Source organism: Somniosus microcephalus, chromosome 1, assembly GCF_052327205.1.
Source record: "Somniosus microcephalus isolate GS21.2 chromosome 1, FLI_Smic_1.0, whole genome shotgun sequence".
Lineage (NCBI taxonomy): Eukaryota > Metazoa > Chordata > Chondrichthyes > Squaliformes > Somniosidae > Somniosus > Somniosus microcephalus.
Window position 1 is genome coordinate 299,197,042 of NC_140987.1, and position 14,655 is coordinate 299,211,696.

The following is a 14,655-nucleotide window of genomic DNA, read 5'->3' on the forward strand; positions in this document are numbered from 1 at the left end:
GATCCCATGGCTCACCCGGAAGTCAGCCCCTAGGATCCCCTTTCCTTCTTCCTTATTCCACTTTGCCAGGATGCACGTCCACTTAGTTTTGGAGCATACCCAGGCGGACTGAGAGGGGTCTGGAGTATACCCCTGCCGGCTCCTGACCGGTGAATCCCGATAGTATGTATGGAACCCCGTTAGACAGAGGTGAGGTGGTGGGATTATCCATATGGCTCACGGTGCATGATGCCCCCGTATCCAATAGATAAGTACCTGTAACCTACTCTACCTCCATCTGTACGAGCGGTCTCTTCCTTTCATCGTACCGGAGATTACACAGATGAACAGTGTAGAATTCGCAAAATTAATATTGTATTATAAGGGTCCTCTGGCAGAAGAGGCCTTGATTTTAAAAAGACTGTTTTAAAAGAAACCCAGAAAAGGGACACACAAAATGGCCTCCAGACCCCATGACTGACTTATTGGGACACTTTAAAATGGTTTCTGCAGTCCCCAGACAGCCGTTGTGGATTCAACCCACAGTAAGTTCTGGAAGCCATTTCTGAGAGAACGAAACCAGACATCCACACATACATAAAGATTGGATGCAGATCCAGTCAGATCGGCCTGTAGATAAAGGCCATCTAAATGTTTACCCAGACAAAGGGGAACAGTTCCATATTCATAAAGAACGCATCAAGGACCCATTAAAGACATCAAGAAGGCATTAAAACATTACCAGGTCATTCCAGACCAGAGATGGCCATCACCGGCCATCCCGAAAGCAGTTTAAATATAATTAATACCCCGCTGTGCCATAAGCCCGCCAAAAGTTAAACAAAGACTAACCTTCATTTGGCGGGAGATAGAGGCTTCTTCTGAGAAGTATAATTGGAGACACCAGAGGTAGCGAGAGGAATAGCTTCATCTTAGATATTGGGAAGAGAGAGGTTCCTTTCTTCATCATCTTCGTGGGATCTTCGGTAATAGCCGTTACCTTCGATAGCAGCTGGAGTTCGGAGAAGAAGATGGTTCGAGCCGATGTCCCGCCCCGGGGTAAAACATCGGGAGATCATCGACCAACCCCGGGCCATTGACGAAACGGGAGGGTAGTAAAACTACTGAAGAAACCTATATGAAAGCCGGCTAGGGGCTTCCAACCGTGGTCAAGCAGATGATCTCCACTGACGTCCAGGCCCGTCAGTATCCAGCCTGTCCATGACCTTCACCTCGAGAGAGAGAGTGAGGTGTGGTGCAGCCCGCTGTGGTTCCGCTGGCCACGAGGAAACAGGACGCCTGAGGGGATCAAAATGCAGTCCTGTTTCAAAACTCTATATTTTTCCAACTGGATTGGTGAGCATGTTTCTGGCCCTTCATAATCGGATCTAGATAGGTTAAAGGGGTTGGTCATTTGGGTATAGTTAACATGAGTTGTCCCTCGATGTTCCGTGTGTTTCCCCATTTCATGATGACTTTTGTAAAGTATAATATGCCTGTATCTATTTTAGTCAGTAATGTATTGTTATGATTTGTTTTTCCCTCCCATGTACCCTCTCATTTGCTTGCATTTGATTTGTTTTTCCATATGCAATAAAATTCCATTTTGATTCATTAAACTTGGTCTATCAGAGTCTTCTCTGCATTGTAGTTCCTGCACCTAAATCCAGTGTCTAGAATCTAAGGGGCGAGTGGGTCGAACCACTCAAGGTTTTACTGTGCAAAAGAGAGAGAGAGGCCTCTGGCGAGAGAAACCTCTGCGACCTCGGAGAAAAAAACCCTTACAACAGGCTGCGCGGGCTCCAGTCATTGTGGGGAGGCAGAGGTGGGCGAGGGGACTGCAGCACCACTGATGGCTGTTACCTTTCCCTGATTGGCCCTGAGGAAAGATTTTATCGACTTCATGACGGACTCGACTGTATCGGGAGGAGTTTCTGTCTCTGCCTTCTGAGTTGGGGCTGCGGCGGTCCTGGCTTTATCGTCTCTCCCAGGCTTTTCACAATCCCTGTGCCAGTGGCCATCCTCCTGTAAGGGCTTTCTTGCTAGGTCTCTCTCTCTGGTGAAACCTCTCTCTATTGCACAGTAAGTTACCGAGTGGTTCGACCCACTCACCCCTTAGGTTCTGTACACTGGACTTTGAGGCAGGAACTACAATGCAGAGAATACTCTGTAGACCAAGTTTAATGAAATGACGTGAAATTTTATTGCATAAAGGAAAAATTGAATGAAAGCCAATAAGGTACATGGGAGGGAAAAACAAATCATAATACCGCACTAACCAATATATCCACAGGCATATTATACTTTACAAGGTTCACCATGAAATAGGGAAACACACGGAACATCGAGGGACAACAACTCATTGTTAATTATCCCCTAAAATGCCCATCCCCTAAACCTAGCTAGATTAGATTATGAGGGGCCAGAAACATGCTAACCAGTCCCAGTTAGAAAATAGAGGTTTTGAAGTCTGTGTTTTGGTCCTCTCAGGCGTCCTGTCTCCACGTGGTCAGCAGAACGCAGCGGGCTGCGACACACTCTTTTCTCCCTCGAGGTAATGGACACGGGCAGGCTGGATGTTAACAGGCCTGGACGTCGGCGTGGAGAGAGCCCATCTGTTTGACCATTTTCAGATAGGTTTCCTCTTGGAGGGTCGTCGTCTTTTCGTCTCGTCAAATGGCCCGTGGTTTGTCGATGGTCTCCCGATAGCTATCCCGGGTCTGGGCGCTGACTCGATCTTCCCTCTCGAACATCTCTCGATAGCTACCCCGGGCCTCCAGTTATACTTCTCATCGAGGCCCTTATCTCCCATCATATCAAGGTTAGTCTTTGTTTAAATTTTGGCAGGCTTGTAGCACAGAGGGGTAGTCATTGTGTTTAAAGTACTTTTGGGATGGCCGGTAACTGCCATCTCTGGGCTGGAATGAACTTGTATTGTCTTTAATGGGTCTTGATGTTCCCCTTTGAATTTGAAGCTGTTGCCCCTTTGTCTGGGTAAACATTTTGATGGCCTTTATCTACAGGCCGATCCGATTGGATCTGCAGCCAATCCATATGTAAGGGGCTCTGTCTGGTTTCGCATTCTCTGAAATTGCATTCCAGAACTTACTGTGGGCTGAATCCACAAAAGCTGTCTGTGGACTGCAGGAACCATTTTAAAATGTCCCAAAGAGCTGGTCACAGGATCTGGTGGCCATTTTGTGTGCCCCCTTTTTCTGGGCTTCTTTTAAAACAGTCTTTAAAATTAAGGCCTTTTCTGCCAATAGAACCTTATAGGACAATGTCCAATTTTGTGAATCTTACAGTCTGCCCTGATGATACTATAACTTGCTTGAAGTATCATAATTCTGGGTGAGCAAAATTTTCTGACTCTCCATAATCAAACCATCCCCTGTATTTACCCATCTATGACACCACGACACATGCATTTCCCATTTCAGAAAACCCACAGTTTACATTAAGCATCTATAGATGGCAATATATTGGAGTTAAAATCTGACACATATATTTCCAGGCATGGAGGGGGGCCTAATACCCCTACACCACCTGGTTCATACATATTATCTTTTATTAATAACAACACACATAATAAACTTCAATAAAAGTAATAAAGAAAGAAAAATACACACAAAATCACACATGAATACTATCAAAAATCGAGGAGGGAGGGAAACTTTAACTCTATACATAGCAGCAAAATTTAAACGGGTGTCTCCTCGTCTACCCGCACATAATGCTCCCTCCATTCTCCTCTGTTCTCATACTTCTGGAAACGTTTGTCCCTCTTACAATGTACAAAGTGTAAATAAATCACAATAAAAATCTGACATACTACAAGGATGTGGGAGGCTATCCTAATCCATGAAGGGGCTTCTATATTAGTGAACAGGTCCCACCACTGTGGGGTCACGATATCTAATATGTCTGCCCCTATTTCTAAAGTCTTCTGCTCCAGCGTGTAAAAATATTTCTGTGAAACGGCAACGGCTTTTAGTATCTTGGTGAGGTGTTCAGGGAGAGGGGGAATGAAATAGCAAAAATGTGCAACGAATCATTGCAGATCGGTGAAATTTTCTTTGACAGTGAGGTAAACAGTGGAAGGTTCAGGAATAGGGACAATTCGCTCTTGGGCCACTTGAACTTCTGCCTTGGGTTTGAAGCAGAAACTGCTGTCACTGACCGGACACCAGCCGTGCTGTCCATGTTGGTAGTGGGGCACTGCAGTGGTGACACAGTATGTCCCACCTCCTATATATGCCACCTGCGGGGGCACATGGATTTGTGCCATTGCCTCCATGGTGCAATTTATAGGCTTCGCACCAGCAGTTCTGAACCAGCACTGTGGTTTTGAATGGGCATTCAAGTGCTGGGGACACAAGATGATGTGTGCTTCCCGGCTCCGGCACCCCGAGAGGTTTGTACCCATCATTGCATGCTCCCATCGAATGGCGTAAGGTGGGACCGCTGTGAAGCGAATGTGTGCACCCCCTTGAATGACTCCAATGTTCTCCACCCTGTATACCGGGGCGGGTTTAGCTGTCTTTCCCATAACCGGCGTTCTTACCACTATACCCATAATGGTGTGATTAGACCGCCCACAGTCCACTGGGACTGGGTAGGCCTCCGAAGCTAGTCTGAGCTGGCACGGACTTAATGTATTCTCGAAAGGTTGGAGGGCTGAGAGGTGCTTATTGCCGATCCAGGAGGGGACCAAACCTTGTTTTAAATCCTCCAGATTACTGCGGCCCTCGCCCAGTAACCACGCCCCGTACAGCATGCACGCCTCGTCCTGCGCAGCCTGATCTGACGCATTCCGATCCACTCTGATGAGAGCATTTACCCTTTTAGCGTGTTTCTCCAGCTCAGCTATGATTTCTTTTAAGTGTAGTGTCATGGCCTGGTCCTCATGTAACTCAGAACCCACTACCTTATTCTCGTCCGTCAGTATCTTTCTTAACTGCGCTTTTAAACCATTGATCTGGGTCTGCAGCTCCACGTCATCCAGAGTGTTGATGACGGAAGTCCCTGTGTTAAAGGCAGTAAAAATATCATTGACTGCACCCCTTCTTTGTCTCCCTACCCTGTCCAAGACCTCCTGGAGTGTGGTGTACAATCCGGCTCTTTTGACATCGGCAAAGTCGAACTCATAAAATTGTCTGAACATATTTGTTTACAGGACCTGGTACAATTGCACCTTTTCCTTGGGCACCCCTCTGGCATTTGCACCTCAGTGAGGTTTAAAATCACTGAGGCTACTGCGTAGTGCACCCCTTGGTACAGCACCTGACCTGTGGGTACCAATACCAGTCCGTTCCCGGGTCCCTTGGTAGTGGCGGGGCACCCTCCCTTGTGGGCTTTGGCTACCGGAATCGTGGGCAGGGGCTTGCGGGGGTGGGTAATGAGCTCAGTGGCATTCACCGGGATCGGAGAGTATGGGACTCCGCACGCCCGCGTGCTGACGTCCCACCTCATCCCTTTCCCAGCATCCTGCCACTGTCTCTGGAAAAAGATGGAGACGCCTGTGGGGCAGATGCGTTCTGAACCCCACATGCAGATGTAAATTCCCTCATCTGGTTCCCACCACTTGTCCCAACAGACACTCAATCCCCCATGAGTCCCCGCAATAGTCCAATGGGTATTGTTACCCAGTCGCTCCCACTCGACCGTGGAGTTTTTCATGGTCTTACTCAGCTTCCGAAGCCACCACCAACTGTCCAAAGGAACATGTCCATTGCATACTAAACAAATCTTCCTCCTGACAGTTACGCTGACTCTGGGCGCGATGATCCTCACCCTGGGACACATTAGAGATGTCTCTCCATATGCAAACCCGGACTGGCTGGAGTATTCCGTATAGTTTGACACCAACCATCCTGGCCACCTCCCTTCGTGGAAGTAGGTGGCTGTTTCCACCTGTCCCATCAGTCGCGATGGGGGCTGTGTCCCCGGAGCATCCATACACGATGGAGTCCTTGGTGTAGCCCCGATAGGCCAAGCTACACCTGATCACCGCGAACACGATGAGCATCCTCTCCATGGTACCTTTGGTTCCTGCAACAGATTAAATGATACAGCCAGGCTCCCGAGAGATTCTGGCTTAGGTGAAGGCATGATTGGGTCATTCGCCCTCGATCCAAAACAAACACACATGCTGGGCAGATTCTAAAACTATTTCTTATAACACCCATCACCTTAAAAATTTACACACCTTATAATTAACAAAACTTAAACGTAACTAAACTTATGTACAGCGCCGCCCATCCCCGGGCAGCCTGCCTAATCCCTGTTCGGACTGCAGCTCACCGCTCCCTGTGGCGGGGCCGCACTGACCTGTAGCTTGAGTCCCCCGCAGCCTTTTGCTGCCAATTGGGGACTGCGTCTTTCTAGGGATTTCTCAAGTCGGTGTCTGCTGAAGTAGGGGGAATCAGGCCAGAGCTTTATTGGCTGAGGCGTCCGAGACGACCTGCGAGTGGGTACTTTGGGCGAGGCTCCCTTTGCGAGTGGACCTTTGGTGGGACTTTAGCCCTCACAGCCCGTGGCTTTTCCACGACTGTCGGCTTCGGCTCCCTTCCCTCAGACTCCGCCCCTTTGGGATTTGGGTCTGTGGCAGATGACTCCTCCCTACCTGTCCCTACAGGTGGAGAATCTCCACCCCCAAGTTCTACCTCCCCTAAGCTTGAGCCGAGGGTGAGACCTCCGTCCTCTGACTCAACCTCCTCCAGAATCGTGTGAGGCGCGGGGCCTAGCTGTTCGGGCTCCCCCTAACTGTGCTCGGGTCAGGGGGAGGGCCTTGGTCTTCGGGCTCTTCCCCGTCCGAGTCCCAGGCCAATGGGGAAACCTCCCAGGTAAGCGGGATAGCTCCTCCCCTCAAGCAGGCTGTGGCCCCAGCCTGTGTGCTCTGTGACTCTTTGCACGCCTCAGGCTGAGGATTTTTACCCTCAGACCTGGCTTCGGTTATTGGCTCTTTTGCACCCGGCTTAAATAGTTTGCACTGGTTTACGTGAAACCATTTAGTGCGCCGAGGCAACTTCGCTGCGTATACCATGGGGCTGGTTTTATCTACAATACTGTAGGACCCCATGTACAGTGGTTCTAAACTCCCCACTTGGGCAGAGTTTCCTACCATGACCTTGTCTCCTACTTCCCACTTCTGGGCTACGGTGGTGGGGACCGGTGGGTCTTGCACCGATTCCCATCTAGCCTTGTCTATGGCTCTCTCTCCAGCGCGGATGGTCAGACCCAAGAATTTTACTTCCTGCTGGCCGATCCGTGCCTTCTTTGGGTTCACCTTGAAACCCTTTCTGCCTAACAGCTCCAATAGCTCGGCCAATAGTGGACCATGCTCCTCACTGGAATCTGTGAACAGGAGCAGGTCGTCCACATACTGCACTAGCTGATTGGGCTGGCTGAACTCTTTTAAGCTCCCTGCCATACATTGATGGAAAATGCTGGGCCTGTTATGGAAACCCTGTGGCAAGCAGTTCCAGGTGTACTGTTGCCCTTTAAAAGTAAAGGCAAACTTGTACTGATCCTCCCTCCTTAAAGGGATGGACCAAAACCCATTGGAAATATCCAGCACTGTAAACGTGGCCGCGGATGCTGGAATACTCCCTATCAGGTCGGCAACTGCTGCTACCATCGGCGTGCAGGCTGGGATGTTACTACTGAGGACTCTGTAGTCCACCGTGGCTCTCCAGGAATTGCCCGGCTTCTTCACCGGCCACAAAGGAGAGTTTTCGTGGTGGCTATCGGCCTCAACACGCCCTGCTGCACCAGTGAAGACATTGCTGTCTCCATGTCGGGCTCCGCTTCCCTGGGGAAGTTGTACTGTTTTTGGGGTCGGGCCATGGGGTCCCTGTCTACTCTGACCTCAAACCTGGTGACCCTCCCGCAATCGTGTTTGTGAGTGGCAAACGTAGTCAGGTGGTCTGACACGAATGCTTGCAGATCTTGTGGGACGCTGGCGACCATGAGCTCAAGGTCGTAGCCCTCTTTTGGCTTCACGGTACATAGGGTCCCTTTCCCTTCCTTCCCTGGGATGATGACTACCTCGCCTTTCTTACCCGTACTCGCTCCCCAGAGACAGTGATTTCTAAGATCCACAAGGATCCCGTGTTCTACTAAGAAATCGGACCCAAGGATCCCTTTTCCACCCTCCACCTCCCACTTCATCAGTATACACTTCCACGTGGTGCGGAGTGGTCCTAAATGAATGGAGAGGGGGATGGAGAATGCGCCAGCCTGTTCTTTGCCCGTGAAGCCCGACAGAATATATGGAACCCCGGTGGACAGAGGTGAGGTGGTACGGTTAGCTGTGTGGATCACGGTGCACGATGCCCCCGTATCCAACAGATAGGTCCCTTTTACCTTCTCTACCTCCATCACCACGAGGGGTCGCCTCCATAAATCATATTGCAATGAACACAGGTAAACGGGCTGCACTGGCTCTAGTCATTGGGGTGAAGGGGTCGGGGCCGCTGGAACGACGGGACTGGTGCTGACTGCTATCTTCCCCTGTGTAAAGTCCGCGCCTCAATAATACACGGACTGCGGGAGAACAGTTTAACAGGTACTTTACTGAACAAGAGGCAGCTTAAAACTGAAACTACAGAAGCCTGCTAGGGCCTTTTATACAGGGGTGGTCACTGCCGGTATTGCAGTCTAAGACCAGTTATTCCCTTAAAGGTACATACACAACAATTCCTCCCCTTTTAGATAAACAGTACATAACATTCATTTAACAACTAAATAATAACTAATTACAATAACAATTACAATTTTCTCAGTAATATATACATCAACTAAAATAGTCATTTATAAGTTCAGTCTTTGAGGAGGCTTCCTGATCCGGACTGGATAGCGCCTTTCTCGAGTATCCTGTTCTGGCGGTGGAGTCAATTCTGGCTCATTGTCATTGGTTGGTTCGTCAGCTTCCAATACCCCTGCTTCTGAGGTAGACGCAATCTGTACTTCGGGCTCATTACCAGGTGCACATGCTTATGGTACAGGTTTGGCTTGTTCCTGTGACTCTAGAATCTGGTCAGCATGGCGTCTCACGATGCTCTCTCCAACGTCCAGTGTGTACATTAGTGGTCCCTGCTGTGTGCATATCGTGCCTGGCTGCCATTTTTCTGTTCGGTAGTTGTGGGCCAAGACTGGTTGCCCTATCTTGAAGCTCCTGGTTGGCTTCTCATTTATGTGCTGGAACTGCTTATCCTCAACATCTCGTCTTATGTTTGGTTTGAGCAAATCCAAGTAACATCTTAGTCTCCGGTTAAATAACAGTACGGCTGGAGCTTGGTTGGTTACTGCATGTGTTGCATTCCGGTAAGCAAACAGGCAGTTATCCACCTTGTGTTGCAGTGGTATGTCGTCATTATACATTGCCTTTATGGCCTTTTTAAAGATCTGAACAAACCTCTCAGCCAATCCATTTGTGGCTGGATGATATGGGGCAGATGTGTAATGTTTCACCCCATTATTCTTCAGGAAACTCCGGAAATCCTCAGACACAAACTGTGGGCCATTGTCGGAACAGATCTGTTCTGGCAACCCATTCCTGGCGAAGATGGTTCTTAGGACTGCAATAGTTTTCTCCGTGGTGGTGGAGGACATTTTAATCAACTCTGGCCATTTCGAATGGGCGTCCACAGCGATTAGAAACATTGAGTCCATAAATGGACCAGCGAAATCAATGTGTACCCGTTGCCATGGAGATGAAGGCCACTCCCATGGATGTAGCGGGGCCTGTGGTGGAGCGTTTTGGACCTTCTGGCATCCTGTGCATCTCTTGGTCATATCCTCGATTTCTTTATCGATTCCCGGCCACCACACAAACGCCCTGGCTAGGCTCTTCATTTTTACCCCTCCCAGATGACCCTCGTGAAGCTCATTGAGTACTCTAGCTCTCAACTTGGGTGGAATTACCACTTGGGATCCACACATCAAGGTTCCCCGGCGCACTGACAGCTGTTCCCTCCTTGGCGAGAATGCTAGCAACAGTGAGTCGCCATATGCTGGCCATCCCTTCACCGTCAAATCATAGACCCGAGAGAGTGTCGGGTCATTTCGGGTTTCCTTCTCAATACTTGCATTTGTAACAGGCAAACATTCGACTATGGTCACATGGAATATCTCCACAGGGTCCACTGCAGGTGCTTCTTCCGCCGTAGGCAACAGTAGGCGCGACAGCCCATCAGCGTTTCCATGTTGTTTCGTACCTTTGTACTCTATGTCATACTGATGTGCCCCTAGGAAAAGTGACCATCTTTGCAGCCGTTGCGCCATCATCACCGGAACGCCCTTCTTTGGGTTAAAAATTGAGACCAGGGGTCAGTAGGGTGAATTTCTGCCCATGCAGATAGTGATTGAACTTCTTCACCCCCCACACCAGGCTGAGGGCCTCCCTGTCAATCTGGCGTAGTTGCGCTCGGCTGAGGTTAGCGAGCGCGATGCAAAGGCTATTGGCCTCTCTGAACCGTCACGGAATTTGTGTGACAGCACTGCTCCAATACCGTAAGGTGACGCATCACATGCCAACCGAATCGGTAGTGTTGGGTTGTAGTGGGCCAATACTTCTTTTGAAGTGATTTGGCATTTACATTCCAGAAAGGCACGCTTTCACTCATCACTCCATTTCCATGTTACACCAGTTTGAAGGAGGGCGTTCAGTGGGTGCAGAATTGTAGATAAATTCGGCAAGAATTTATGGTAATAGTTCACCAACCCGAGGAACGACCTCAGTTGCGACACATTTTCTGGTGCTGGAGCCTTGACTACAGCCTCAATCTTGTCCGGCAACTTATGCAACCCTTCCTCATCAATCACAATACGAGATTTGTCTCCTGAAGAACTCGCATTTGGGACAGTTGGCTCGGAGCCCATATTCCTGCAATCTCGTGAGCACCTGTTCCAGGTTGGCAAGGTGTTCATTGTCATTTTCGCCCGTAACGAGGATGTCGTCCAAATAACACTGGGTCCCCGGGATCCCTTGCAGGACTTGTTCCATTGCCGTCTGCCACATAGCCAGGGCCGATGCTACCCCAAATACCAGTCAATTGTACTGGTAAAGGCCTTTGTGAGTGTTTATCGTGAGGTATTTCCTAGATGCTTCTTCCACCTCCATTTGTAGATACGCTTGAGCCAGGTCAATCTTTGTAAAATGTTTCCCTCCAGATAGCGAGGCGAAAATACCTTCTATCCGCGGAAGCGGATACTGTACTGTGTGCAGGACTGGGTTCACAGTCACCTTGAAGTCCCCACAGATGCAAACCTTCCTTGGCTCCCCAGGCGTTCTGCTCAATACTTTCTTCATTACAGGAACGATGGGTGTGGCCCACTCGCTCCAGTCCACCTTAGAAAGCACCCCCGAATGCTCCAGACTCTCCTGTTCAGCTTCCACAGCTGGGCGTATCGCGTATGGCACCGGTGTGGCCTTGAAAAATTTTGGGGTTGCGTTATCCTCAATCTTTATGGTTGCCTTCACTCCTTTTAGAGTCCCAAGTCCTTGTTGGAACACCTCTTCCGCGTCAGATAGAATTTGTGACAGACGTCCAGTTGCGACGTCATCATCTTTTTTGTCAGTCACAGTTAGTGCCAGAATGGAATGCCAATCCAATTGTAGTCTTCAGATCCATTCACGTACCAATAATGGTGGTCCTCCATCTCGTAGTATATACATGTATAGTTTCTGTGTTTCCTTTCCGTTATATTCAACTGGCACCCTTATTTTTCCTCTGGGGTAGACCTTTTGCCCCGTGTATGTCTTCAATACAATGGACGTGTCCTTTAAGGGTATGTGTGAAAATAGCTGCTCATAGTCTCGTCGATTCATGACAGTTAGGGCTGATCCTGTGTCCAATTCCATCTTCACTGGGGACCCTGCTATCATGAGGGTGACTCAAATGGTTCGGTGATCTTCTTTTGCGATCACGTTGTGTAACTTTAAACAACTTAGTCGCCTGCTCCCGGAGTCCTTATCACTCTCCTGATCTTCTGAACTACTATCTGTCAGTTTCTTTACTTTCCTGTACTGTTCCTTAGTAGTTCTTGTCGTGTTGGTCTTCTTTCCCGACCTGCAGACTCTTGCTATATGTCCCATTTTCCCACATTGCCTGCATATTTTGTCTTTAAACCAGCAGTCCTTCTGCTCATGGGTTGTTCTGCCGCAGCGATAGCACTTTTCGGCTCCATACGCCATTTAGTTAGCGCTGTATTCTTGTGGTTTCTGTTGTATTTCCGCAGCTCCCCATGCTGCTGCTTCGTAGGATACTGCCACACTGAAAGCCTGTTCTAGCGTCAGGTCCTTTTTTGAAAGTAGTCGTTTCTGGGTTCCTTCACTCTGGAGCCCGCAGACAAACTTATCCCGTAAGGACTCTGCCAGTCCTGCTCCGAACTGGCAGTGCTTCGATAACTTGTGTAGTTCCGTAAGATAGTCAGCATTGCTCTCATCTTTGTGCTGGTTTCTTTTATGGAACTTGAATCTTTCTGCTATCAGCAGTGGTGTAGGGCTTAGGTGTTCCTGTAAGATATGAACAATCTCCTCAAAACTTTTCCCCATTGGTTTAGCTGGGGTAATTAAATTCCGCAATAGGCCATACATACTCGCACCCATCAAATTTAATAATACCGACGCCCTCTTTCCATCAGCCACCTCATTTGCCTTGCAGTACACTTCAATTCTTTCCACATACGTGGTCCAGTCTTCTACCTCATTGTTGAAAGCAGTGATACTGCCACTTTTCGGCATCTGGGATAATTTAAAATGGCGCCTCCCGCGCTTTTGCTTCTTCCCCAATGGAATAAAATGGCGCCTCCCGCGCTTTTTCTTCTTCCCCAACGGGATAAAATGGCGCCTCCCGCGCTTTTGCTTCTTCCCCTTCCTGCCACGCTGCTCCTAGCGTTCTACGGGGTAATGGCGGCGACCCGCAGCTTCGGCGCATCTCGCTTTCCTTCCCCCCGCTTAGTTTCTCTCCGCTGTCCTGTTGTCGAGCACCGACCGCGCCCTGTGCGCTTCACCCTCTCTTTCTTGTTTTCTTTTCCCGGTGACGCTGCGCGGCCCGATTTGTAGAGCCGCTCGATCGAGCTTGAGCCCGCCGCAGTCCGGAAGGGTCAGCACACTACCTGCTACCAGCACGATTCACTGGAACCACAGTCTCTCCCACAATTCTCCAAACACCGATGGATTCTTTGGGCAGTTGCCCTCGGTCGACGCCCGTTGCTCAGACTACGACCTTCCAGGACCTTCCTTTCAGGCGAGATCCCCGTGAGATGATGCCACACTGCAGGTGAGTTCGAACTTACTCGTCGCCACTGTAAAGCCCGCGCCTCAATATATTAATGAACATAAGATTCGGGAGAACAGTTTAACAGGTACTTTACTGAACAAGAGGCAGCTCGAAACTGAAGCTACAGAAGCCTGCTAGGTCCTTTTATACAGGGGTGGTCACTGCCGGTACTGCAGTCTAAGACAAGTTATTCCCTTAAAGGTACATACACAACACCCTGTGAGATCATAAGAGACCGCATTGTCTCTAAAATTGATTCTATTGCAGCGGGATCTATAGCTGCACCAGCTCCTTTTCCTGGGACAGGGGCTGCGTCTTGGACCTGGACTCGTGCTGGGGCAGTGGTCTCAGCTTGGGATTGGGCTGTGGGAGATTTTCCCTTATTATCCTTCCACGGATTTTTACAGTCCCTGCGCCAATGTCCATCCTTCCCACACCCGTAGCAATTGAGCTTGGCTTGGGCAGGGCGATTCCCCTCCTGATGCCACTCCTTTTTACTTGGGGCTGCGGGTTTTGCCTCATGCACTTTTCCCTTAGAGGGAGGTGCCTCCTGACCCCTGCAATTCTTATATGCAATGGTGAGCTGTCGGAGCACTGTCTCCTCCGTGGTACCGGGACCTTGGGGGTCAAACCAAGATTTGGCTTGGGCCTGTATCTGCGGTAAGCTGTTGGCAACCAGGCAGCGGAGCCAATGAACCCGCTGGACATCGTTCATTGTGGCCCGTTCAGGCATGCCCGGACAGCTGCGCCGATACACTGGCCACAGCCTTTCTGCGAAAACCCGTGGGGGCTCTCCAGTTAGCTGCATAGTCCCTTCCACATGGAGGAACGGGTTGCCGTCATCCACTCCCATAACCTCCAGGAAGTCGTCCCGGAGTTCCTCATACACTCTCTGCCCCCTCTTACTCCCATCTGAGAGGCACTGAAGGATTGTGCTATCCAGGCAGAATAGCAACATCTTAGCCTGTTCTGGGCCATCGCAGTCATTGACAGTGGCTGTCTGCTCTATCTCCCTGAAATGGACTGAGGGATCTCCCTTCTCGGAGAGTTTTGGGAGGTGGCTCCCCATCGCTCTGATTTGTTGGGCACTGTGGGGCAGTATGAGATGGTTCTGGAGGGGTCCATCACCGCCATTTGCGACGGCGGGACCGTACCTCTGGTGCCGAGCAGGACACATTGGTGCCGGCTCCGCCTTCACTACCGGGGGTTGTTCTTCCTCCTGTTCTACCTCGGCTTCCTCCTCTTCTACCAGCCCCCCTTCGGGCCAAACCTCACTATAGCTCGGCGGTGCTGAGGGTTCATTGGCTGGTGCCACAACTACTTCACGTGGAATCGTTTTTTTGGATTCCTTCAGGTGGTCAGCAGAAAGCAGCGGGCTGCGACACACTCT